We start from the raw sequence: 12,032 nt of genomic DNA on the forward strand, positions 1-12,032 counted from the left end.
ATGTGAAAACATCACAGGCCATGGTGTGTAGATCTTTTAGCCCCGGACAGATACAGAAGCATCATGTCCCCATTTTAGAGGTGTGTCAGATTGACTCTCCAATGAATCTCTCCAACAGGCTGTACTGGCAGGAACTCCTGTGCAGTGTAGCATCCAGCTGCCAGGGGCTCTAATACCCATCCCCGCCAGCCACATGGGCGACCTACGCAAGGCAGCTGCCCTCCAAAAGCCTCCTAGCAGCACTCAGCAGTGACCTGGAAAGGGCAAACACGTGCCTCTTATCTGCATCGTAACCTCATTCTAGCAATAGCTGGAGAAGCCTTCCTGCTTTTAGCACTAGAAATTCATGTTTTACCTACCCTGCTTTCTCTGAAAGACTACAGGTTTCTCTGCAGAACCAGCAGGGTTAGGTCATCACATATCCAGTCCTGTGAAACCTCATTTGTTGAAAAAAACCCCGTAGATTTCTTTCAACTTGTTAAAAATGCTTTGCATTTGGCTTGCTAGTGTCACTGCCTATTTAGTTCAAAGGCCTGAAAAACACTTGGGAAAGAGGTCCTTTGTGTTAAAGAGTCAACACCTTGATCCCTTCAGTTACCGAGTAAGAGCTTTCATCCCACAATCCTTCTTCCTCTTGGAGAAACGCAGAGAAAAATACAGAAGAGCAGACTAGGTGGTCCTGAAACAAGCCCTTGAATAAATGCAACACTTAGAGGCATCGTTATTTTCTTGCTCCTGCCTCTCAAGGCTGCCCAGCCTCTGTTTCCCCTGTTGGGGTTCTGCTCCTTGCCTGGTTTGTCCATGCTTTGTCCCCCAGAAACAGGGCACTCCTGATCTCTGTGGCACCTGCCTCTCTTGATGGCGAGCAATCCCAGAATCACAGGACTCAAGAAATCATTGCCCTCCTGCAGCACCCCATTCTGCCACACACAGGGAAAGCCAAACTGCCCTGTACTCTGCAGTGCTGGTCCACAGCCTCAGAGCTCTGTCTCCTGCCACTAGACAGTAGAGCTTGACTCCAGAGCTGTGTGCGCGACTGAGCTGGGCGTACCATGAGCAGACTGAGAAATCAGAAAGTGAAGTGTGCCCTTGGTCACACAACGGGCACACTTAGAATCATAGAAAATGAGGGTTGGAAGGGACCTCAGGTCATCTAGTCCAACCCCCTGCTCAAAGCAGGACCATTCCCAACTAGATCATCCCAGCCAAGTCTTTGTCTAACTGGGTCTTAAAAACCTCCAAGGATGGAGATTGCACCACCTCTTTGGGTAACATGTTCCAGTGTTTTACTACCCTCCTAGTAAGAAAATTCTTCCTAATATCTAACCTAAAATTCCCTTGCTGCAACTTGTGACCATAGCTGCTTGTTCTGTCATCTGCCACCACTGAGAACAATCTAGCTCCATCGTCTTCTGATCTCCCCTTCAGGTAGCTGAAGGCTGCTATTAAATCCCCCCTCAGTTTCTCTTCTCCAGACTAAATAAGCCCAGTTCTCTCAGCTTCTCCTCATTAGTCATGTTCCTCAGCTGCCTCACCATTTTCATTGCCCTCCACTGGACTTCTTTTCTTTGACTCTAAAAAATGAATTAAATGTAGGTAAATTGTAAAATGAAAGTGTCACAATTAAGCGTTCAATCATTTTCCACTTCTTTTAGGTTTTTTTGGCCAAGACCATCCAGCCTGCTCTCCTGGTGTGCTGGTGACAGCAAGTTGTCTCCAATATTTCAACGGGAACTGGCACTTGCAGCTGCAATGTGTATTGGCAGTTTACCCAAGAGTAAGGACTTTAGGGCCAAAACCTCAGGCTCACAACCATGAACCCCAGCACACTCAGTGTGGGCCCTTCTCCCACTGAGCTATGCAGGGTGAGCTCTGGGCTGCCCGCTGTGTGCACCGCTTCCAAGTGAATCCTTCTAAATGAGGGTCCTGCCAGTTCTATGTAGACTCAAGGATCTAGGGGTGCTGGAGACCCTTCCTGAAAAGCTGAAGGCAAAGGCCTAGTTGGGACTAAAGTGGGAAGAAAATGCTAAATTATGGGCTACACCTAGCTGTAATAGAGCACTCTGTCCACCTCTCTGATGACCCTTCAGACAAGACAACCCCCACAGGAGCTCCCCCACACCTCAGTCATGGCCTGCTCACAGACTTGGGCTGCCCCATACACAGGTCCTTGAATCCTCTCCATTCCCCTGAACACCTACTTTGATTTCAAACCCCCTACCCCCCCATTTCTCCTTCCAGCTCGGCTAGTGCACCTCCTCCCTGGCCAGTCCTGTTCCTCACCCCCAGTTCTATAGCTGCTCCTCTATTCCGACCTGAAACCAGCACTGCTATTCGGGGTCTGCCCAAATGCCCATTTCCTAGGGGTAGATGTTCCCCAGGCAGGTGCTGCAGGGACAGAACAGCAGGCAGACTGGATGCAAGGCATTGCATGAGGATCCCTCCGCACAGCACAATGTGAGGCTTGCTGAAAGCCGTGTCCCTGGTTGTGAGCAAACACAGACCCCACTGCAGCAGCGACCCTCTGAAGCCCCTCCTAGAATGCATTCTGTGGTCCGCAGGCCCTCTGGGGGTGTCAGGACCTGACACATTGACTTGCCCTAGGGCTGGCAATGTTTCTTCCTGCCTTCCCTTCCCCCTGCTGAAGTGTGAGAGGAGATGCTCACGGTTGAAGGGACAGAGTGCCAGTATCAGTGAGGGCAGCTGGGGGAGGCTCTAAGGCAGCCAACACAAACATTAAGGGTATTCCTGGAGACAGTTCCTCTGGATGCATCAGGTTGCACTAATATCAGCTTGACATGGAGCACGGTGGTTGTACTCCAGCTAAGGCTGGTATTGAGGTCTATGTTTATAGAGACACAGCGAACCACAGGCAGTCATGTCCCTGATCCCACCACTGCCCTCTACGGTTTAGGACATGAGCAGAAGGGAAACCATGGTAGGTCTGTTCTAGCCTGCTTTTTTCCAGGGCAGGGCAGCTTCAGGCTTTGCACCAAAGCCCACCAGGTTGTACCAGGAGAAAGAATATTTGGCATGTAAACAGCACCTGGAGCCAGCACTATAATTCCACTCTAGGTGGGTATGGCACCTCGTGCTGGTGGGCTGTGTTCTTTGTCTCAGACCCCTAGCCGCTACAGCAATAATAGATAGCTACTTCTCAATATTTCCTTTTATGCAGGTATCTCAAAACATTTGGTTAAACTCGCATCCTCCCTGGGAAGCATGCAGATAGGCTCTGTATGCACCACAAGCCATTCCCAGCCATGCGCTGCCACAGGATGTTTCTAGCACTCACCTCCTTGCAGGTCAGCCGTACAGAGGCCTCGAGGAATCATAGTGAACCAAACTGCATAGGCAAATGATGCCTCTTGATTGGGTGGAGCTGATTTCTTTGATGAGCAATCATATAGCACATGCAAATCTCTGCTAGCTGACTGGTTCAGAGATTACCCACAGATCTCTCCTTGCCTTCCTAAACTCATCTCTTCCTTTGGAATGTCTTTTCCCAAAGGAAAAGGCATTACCAACGGCAAGGCTGCAGCCTGCATCACGGAGAGATTGCTCTGATGGAACCACCCTGAATGAAGTGCAGCTATAGTCGTCAGGATTCAACTAACCTTGTGATTTATGATTTTGAAACGTCACTACACTGATGTTGGAGCTTGTGACTCTTAATGTTCCTCTCAAAAGAACCAGTGTCTGCCCTCTGCTCCCATCTAGATGGGGAAACTGCATGATAAAGAGCTGAAAGTCAACAGCATGGCAACAGTAATGTCTTTTTTCTGCTGCAGAAAAGCTGCAGCACCTACATTCAGCTCCCCCCTTTGAACCAATACCTTCCTGAAAGACAACCAGTACAGGAACTGGGATAGGGCCTATGGGTCCAGATTGCAGGTCCCTTACCCAAACCATTCAACTACCCACCCAGAGACCATGAGACAACTGCTGTGTCACAGCTCTGCCAATAAAGCTGCCAGTGCCTTTCCTTCTGGAGCACTTGTGAGTGCCTGGAGGAGGTGGGGGGATAGTGTGTGTCCCAATCAAAGGGGTCAGGGCTACGGCTGGTCCTGAGGAAGCTCTGTGCTATTTGATGGCTGGGCAGCAGTAGGGATCACCTTGGACTCAGAAGCAAGGATCCGGTCTTTGCTGGAAAATCTAGGAAAGGCAGACACAATACTTGGGTGTGACATGGGTCCTTGACAAGTGGGAAATCCACAGCCTGTTTTGTGCAGGTAAGCAGAGGCCATTGCCAGCTGAGGGGTTCTTCTAGACCCTCTGTACATCCATCAGCTGTGCAGTGGGCCCAGCAGCAGCAGCCTGGCTGTGCTGCCATGGAAACTGCTCTGTGCCTTTCCTGAAGCATCATGCTCTGCTTAAACATCTGCAAAAGACAGGGCTGCTTCCCAGACTTCCCCAGCACTGCCTGCCTGGCCCGGGAACAAGCCCCCCGGACCTGGGTTCCTGGCTCCACAAAGCTCCAATCCCAGGGGCACTTGGATTCAGGTCCCACTGTGCTGGAACAAGAAAGATATAAATGCCCAGGACAAGTCTCCCCCCTCCAGCTGAACACTGTGCAGCACTTTCGAGACTTGTCTGGAGGCAGGTGAGCCTCTGACCCCTCGGGCCTTGTGCCACAGCCTGCCAGAGCATGGGAGCTCTCCATCCCTGGCGCCTTCTGCTGTGAGGCACACCAACCATCACTGGCACAGCCAGCCAGCTGCCTACCCTGTGGGGATGCATCCAAGAAAGTAGGGGAAAACCAGGAATGACTGGGAAGAAAGGACAAGATCCCCTGCAAAAGGTGGTGAGAACTGGTAGCTCATCTCCCCAGACAGGGCTTTAGCTCCTTGCCCAGCACCCACTCACCCCATGGAGAGGGGCAGTCACAAAGGAGTAGCAGGTCCCAGCCACAGAGTCAGTGTATGCCCGGCCCTACTCTGAGTCTTCTTCCAAATGGATGTGCCCATGAGGGGGTAGGTATGGTTTTTGCACTGTGGTGAGTGGCAGGGGAATCCAGAGCTGATAACGTCCATCCCCACAATAGCTCCCTGGTGCCCCGTAACCAGGACAGTGGTGAGTGCGGTTAGAGACTTGCTAACAATCTCCTTGCCGCATGAGTGATGAATGCTCTGAAAGGTCCCCAGGGTGCCTCTGTCTCTCGGCAATCTCAGTTGCCAGCACACAGGATACTGCCTTGTGTGAGCTGTCTCTGTGAAGCACACTGGGCTGGGCTCTTCATAGAGGCCTGCGAGCATCACTTATAGGCTCTCCAGTTACCCCAAAAGGCACCAGTCTTGTGCAAGCAATATGGCGATGATGCAGACATCCCAGCGCTGCTCAATCCACTATTGCTGATGAGTGGCATTTGCCTGGGAACATCACTACATCACTGAGCTGCATTCTCCCCCCAGGTGGGCAGCTTCTGCCCATACAAATCATTAACAACCCTGTGGAGGGTAGGCCCAGCATCGGCACCCCACTGCTGCAACCTTGAGAAGTTTGGGTTCTACATAAGTCCCAGAGTGTGTGCGTGCTCACACATGTGCATGCCAACTCACATGTCCACTCCCAGCCAGGGACTTTCTTAGTTCATCATCACTGCTCAGACAGGGATGTTCACAGTAAAAATACGCTCAAGTTAATTTAGGATTACTGACTCTGAAAAGCAAGACACTTCACTGGCTCTTTTGCAAACATCTTCTGAAATGCACAAGGCCACAGACTTCCCAGGAGAGTGAAATATATCTTTATGGCCATTCTGTCTCCCTCTGAGCGCATGCCTGCATGTGCATGCGCACATGCATGCACACATACACACCCCCTGTATTCACACAGACACACATGCAGGAAGTATGCACAAACACATGAACAGGCCCCTGCCATACAATCCCATGCAGGCACAAGCTTCAACACCATCCATACAATCCCATGCAGGCACAAGCTTCAACAACTCCACAAAACCATGCACACATTCCCTGACACTCATCCACACATACATGCTTCTGCACACTGAGAAGCCCTGGGCACTTCCACACCTGCAATCACACACATGGGCATGCATACGATCCTACTGATACACTTCCCTAGCCTATCATGCAGAGAGGTGCTAGTGCCAGTACCCATGACCTGAGTTAGTGAGGTTTAAATGGTAGCATTCAGAGCTTGCTCCCATTGCTTGTGGCCAATGCTGCTCTCCAAATAAGGTGCCAAGATGAATTAACCCAGCAAGCACTGGGGCATGCTGTGATCAAAGACAGTGGGAGCACTCATTTAAGGCTTCAGCAAGGGATGTGAGGGGAGGTGTGAGAGATAAGAGTTCATCTGCTTGCCCCTGGTTTAACACTAATAGCTCTGCACCAGCTGTGTCCTACTGCCCCATAAAGCTGCCTTACTACAAAGGGCCTTGCCTCCTAATGCAGGAGCAACCCAGTCTGGGGTAACTAATGGCACCATTTAGAGTGCTCTGCTGCTCCATTACTGCCAGGGGCCTGGCTCGGGCAGCGACGGCATCCTACTGATTCTAGGTCAGAGTATGCTAGGGGGGAATTAAAGGCAGGACTGTGAATCTGACTGTGTTCATGTAACCCCCACGCTTGTGTAGCACAGGCAAGACCTCCCCGCCCTACCCCTGAGCAGAGGGAACTCTGTGGACCATGGGAGATGGTATGGGTCCTGGTACAGCCTAGACACTGCTTCTCACCCTGGGGTCTGTGAGGCCATGGCCAGAGGTATGGGGAGCAGAGCAGGCCCTGGGCTCCTTCTCAGTGTTTCAGAGGAGATTTGGTGCCAAGGATGCTTGTGAGTAGCTTTGGGGCCTGCCTGTGGTCACTTGAGGCCACATGGGGAAAGGAACTGGAAAGGAAGCCATTGCTAGGGCAGGGACTGCATGGCATGCAGAAGTATCTGTATCTTAAGTAAAGCAGCTGCTCTGTCAATATTTCATCAAGGATGCAGCCTAGATGGAGTCTGGATTAGCAGCAACAAGGAGTATAGTCTCAACCCTCTGAGGAGCCTGCACTCCCAGAACAGAGCTGGCATCACTCAGACTCTGTGCCCTGGAAAGTGAGACAGCAAATATGGGAGGGGACTTTTGTCTTAGGATGCACTGAACCAATTGCAGATCATAAGAACGTAAGCAGTGTCCGACTGGGTCAGACAAATGGTTCATCACCCCAGTATCCAGCAAAAGTGGATGCCATAGGTATAGAGGAAGTGCACTGAACCGGATTTCTCTAGAGTGGTCTAGTCCCCATTCAATACCCTCTCTGGAATCCACCATTTGTTGGGTTAGAGAGGAAACACCTCCAAGCATTCTGCTCAATAGCCACTAACAGACCTCTCATTCATTAATTTATCCACTCCCTCTACATTACCTGCTTCTACCACAGCAGGGGCTGGTCAAGAGTGCAGGTGCCCCCATGTTCAATACCAGAGGCTAATCCGTGGGGGTCATTGTTGTGCTTCCCACTGACAGGTCTTCAAGTGATCACAAAGGTGGTAGGGAAATGGAAGCACAGAGGGCAAGTATTAAAATCCCTGGTATTGAAAAACCTACAATAGGCCCCCAGAATGGCCAGGCCCCCAGGATATGATGCAGCAGAGGTCAGGCTGCCTGCTGGCCACAATGAAGGGAGTGCATCAGAGCAGAGAAAAGCATTGCAGTGGGGAGGGGCTTATGAGCACAAAGATGCCAAGGGCAAATCACCCTCTGCTTGCCCCAGCACTCCCAAAGGCAGCATGCATGCAGGCAGGTCTGACAGCCCTCCCCCCAAACCACAGAGCCAGACCCGCAGTGAGGAGGAGGGGTCGCATGAGCCTCGGCCATGCAGGGCTTCAGGCTGCTTCTCCCTGACAGCTCAGTGTTTGGTAGGAGTAGGAGGAAATTAATCCCTTCTGTCTGGGTGCTTTACATAAAGGAGAGAGCTGGACCCAGAGTCCAACAGCAAAGCAGCATGGAGGGTGGCAACAGGCAGCAATCTGGGACAGGTCGCATCCGCCTTTCCCCATGGAAGTTCATTTCCCTTGGCTGTGAAGCCTCCTGGCTGCTCCACGAATCTGCCCCAGCCATCTAAAAACCTTATAGGGTTGCTTGAGCTCCTGTGGGTGACTTGGGACTGAGCTGGCATTCAGCACCTCTTACAGGACTGCTCCCTGGAGCAAAACTGATCCCTGCGCTTCTGTACTATGGCTTCCAGCCTCCCAGCCCCAAGGCTCTGTGTGCACGAAATGCTTGTGCTGCATGGCCCTGTACCAGTCAGGCCTCAGCATCTATCCCACCATAGCATCTGCACTCTTTTCCAGAGGCTGACCTTGGCTGCTGATGGGGATAAAGCCAAGTCCCAGTTCAGCTGCTCCTGGCACCCGCCATCCAGGAGCAAAGGAACTGGGAGGAAACTGGGCCTCCCACTATTTTGCAACCAGGAATGACTGCCTGCTCTCTGGACTTGCCAGTGAGCCCTAGCTCACACACAGGACCAATATAGAGAGCTGGGCCCTTGGTCAGAGAGTTTCTGCTCTAGCACTGTGTAGCAGATCTGAGGGAGGGTTTCTTGAGTAGGGACAAGATAGGGGAGAGCAGATGCAATTTCTGCTTATGTTATTCTTTATTCTTTATTCAGGTACCCAAGTCATTGGGTCCTATGGGGTTAGTCCTGATTTACATCAGTTGGGTAAAAACGGAACCAGGCTTAATGGAATTACCCCTAATTTACTGCAGAGCCTACTGAATAACGGAGCCAGCGCTGATCTGCCCCAGCCCAATAGTAGGCCTGTACTTAGCCCAAGTCACCTGCACAGGCTCTAATTATGCTTCCTAGTGGGAGGGGAGGGTGGTCCAGGAGTCAAGGGCAGACTCCTTCTCTGGAGTGACAGTAATGATAACCCTGTCAGTACTGCATGTGTCATTTCAATGGAGCCCCCTGAAGACCCACAGGCTTTGCTTTTGACTCGGCCTCATCATCAATAATTAGCCAGCAGCTGGTGCAGGGCCTCATGCCTGTGCTCAAAGCATTGAGGGCCACCGCAAACTGCTGGCCATGTTCCCACTTCCCACTCCCCACACAGCAACCAGGACTGCAGATCAGCAGTCCATTGTGGTCAAAGACACCAGGCTGCAGCCAACAGCACTCCAAGGGAGAGACACAGCAAGCATCAGATCAGGCTGCCTTGAACTCCCCAGGCCAAGCAGCCAGGTACTTGCTGACATCTAGGTCAGCTGAGGGCAGCCTTTGGCACAAGCACAGAGCGAGACCCAAACTGGAGCTACAACAAGACGATAGCTCCTCTGCCCTCCACCCCAAACAAGGGCAATGGGGCCAGTGAATCCAGTGCTTGAGGTCAACTGGTACTGCAGGAGGGCCCGGCTCAGACACGTGCACGGCAGCCCCCTTGCCAGGGCGGCTCTGCCACCAGTGGCTGCAGCAGTCTGGTGGCATATACCAAAGCAGAGCAGAGCTAGCCACAGCCCCTCCTCCCCCCGCAGCCTGCTCCCCTGCTTTTATGCCTCCCATGACACTTGTCTGTCTGAGCCAAAAAGAAAGGGATGAGGGTGTTAAAGGGACTGGGCTCCTCCAGTGGGAGGAGGTTGAAGGTATGTGAGACAAGAGAAACAAAGGGGACTCATGGGCCCATACATGGGGCTGAGTCCCTGCATGACCCCCAGCCATGCGGGCTATCTCTAGACACCGCGAAGAGCTGACGTGACTAGGAGCATCCCGCAGCAGAGCTCACACAGCAGTGAAACAGGCCAAGTACCTCTCCAGGATCTGGGACAAATCAAATACCAGAGTTATTTATTTTCTCATGCACTGAAACAGGAAACCTCCAATGTGTGGAAATCCTGGCCCCTGGCCAGAGTCAGGGGGAGGGAAGGGGACTAGATTTTTGTTGAACAAGAAACCCTGAGGCAGCATCTCGATAGCTCGCTGGGATCAGCATGGGAAGGGCTGCTTTTTAAAATAAAACAACACAAGCCTCAAACCCAAGAACACCCACCCCTCCGTCCCCCTCAGACTGCCACACTCACAGCAGCTTGGCACTCGAAGGCAGCAGGCTCGCGCAGCCTGGGAGCCTGTGTGCAGGGGGTGTGCTTGCAGACAATCTGCTCTTGCCCAGGCCAGGAGCTGAGGGGCCTCCCTCCTACTGGGGATCCTCGAAGAGGCTAAACAATACTGACTGTCCTAACAGCCCCTGGAAACTGAGAGCGCTCTGCTCCTCCCAGGACCGAACCTCCAGCTCCTCCCTGCATCTCCCCTCAGCTGCTCTGCAACATCTCACTTCCCTGCAGCAGGGACTCCGATCTCTTGGCCCTGTTACTTCAACACCCTAGTGCCAGTAACACCTGGATGAGTGTGACCTTCTCCCATGGGATACAACACAATCTGGGGACTCAGGGGTCAGGACTCGCACATCTGCAGACTTCCACTGGGAAGCCACAAGGCAGTACGGGGCTTCCTCTGCTGCCAGAGCATTTTAGGCCCCCAGAGATGCCTTGCCCCATGAAGGAGGCGCAGGGTGTTTTTGCATTTCTAATGATTCCAGGGATACATGGAAAATGCATGACATAATACCTCAGCCCCAGAATTTCCACTCCTCCCCAGCCACGAGGCACAAACAAGGCCAAGTGCTCTTGTCGCCGGAAGCACAGAGCTGAGCTGCATCACAGATCCCAGTCCACTACTGTCCTGGGGAATGAGGCAATGAAGCACTGCAGGATCAGGCCCCATGCTCTCCCTGCCAGGGGACCATGAGCACAACGTGCATGGACTGGCTGGGCAGCAGCAAGAAGGGCTTGGGGGCACTCAATGGGAATCACTGGACACCACCCTCTCACACACTTCTGGACACAGCTGGGGGCCGGCAACCCCTTGTTACACAGCATGCTCCTCCTCATCCCTGGGGTGACCCAGCACAGCTGTCACCAGCAGGGCTCCTCCAGTACAGCTGATGTTGCCAACAGGGACTAACCATGAAGGAAGGAGGTACCAAAGACGCCTTGGTTGGAGTTCCTGCAGTCCTGGGCCCCTGGCTGTGCAGCTCAGCCCCAGCTGCTTCCCAGGTGTCCATTTATAGCCCTTCCTCACCTGTGGGCATAGGGAAGGGGAGCTCAGGTGGAGTCACCATAGGCCCGCTAGTCCCCTGCATCTTATCACTCTGATCCCATGCCCAAGAGAACTAGCTGGACCTTGCAACCGTGTCCTTCTGATTGCCACAGTGCGCCTGCCCATGCCATATGCCTGCTGCACTCTGGGTGGGACAGCCAATGTATCCCAGAGCATGTCCTTAGAGTTGAAGGGCCAGGCCCTCAGTGGATGTAAATCAAGAGACCTCTACTGCAGTCAGTGGGGCTCTGCTGATTTCTGGGGACATGGCCAGAGCTCTGGACCCTTGTAGGAACAGGCACCAGGCATTCCCATGTGCTCCTTTCTCCCCTTCACCATAGTGGAGGGAGCCAACACAAAGCCAGACTACCAGATGCCTCCCAGCACGCCAGTGGCCCTCTGCCCTCTCTCCCCTGTCCTTTGTTACACTGCCCTTCAGGCTCCCACAGCCCCACAGCTTAGCAGTGTGGGTTGGGTGTCGGGGCCAGATCTAGAACCATTATAGTTTCCGAAACCAGGATTAAATGTGTTGTTCCCTAAGTGCCTGGCCTGCCAGACAAACATCCCTTTCAGAAAAAACCCCAGCAGCCTGCATTCACCTCAGATGTGCTGCACTTCCAGCAAGACACCAGCAACGTTCCGTCTAAGCTGCGCGGCACGCGTGGCCACGCAGGCACGCTCGTGCCATGCTGCCAGGTGCGCCTGTGCGGCCACGCACACCACACAGCTTAGAGGGAACGCTGGGCACCAGGACTGCAAAGGATGCTGACACTTTGCATCTTGATGGCTTTAGAGGCCACCAGATGCTAAACAATACTAGCCACAGACCCCATCATCCATCAGAAATGCACAGGGGAAGGCTACTGAGGTCTTCCATGCATTCACATTACCTCTCTTGGTATAAACATGACCATTTGGCTTAGGTCAGACTAG

At 52.7% G+C, this 12,032-nt stretch overlaps 1 protein-coding gene across 4 annotated transcripts in view; it reads right to left on the reverse strand.

The window, feature by feature from the left end:
• NAV1 (neuron navigator 1) overlaps positions 1-12,032 on the reverse strand; it is a 243,154-nt gene that overhangs the window by 75,636 nt on the left and 155,486 nt on the right. The window lies entirely within an intron of this gene.

The sequence above is a fragment of the Alligator sinensis genome, unplaced genomic scaffold, assembly GCF_000455745.1.
Source record: "Alligator sinensis unplaced genomic scaffold, ASM45574v1 scaffold766_1, whole genome shotgun sequence".
Lineage (NCBI taxonomy): Eukaryota > Metazoa > Chordata > Crocodylia > Alligatoridae > Alligator > Alligator sinensis.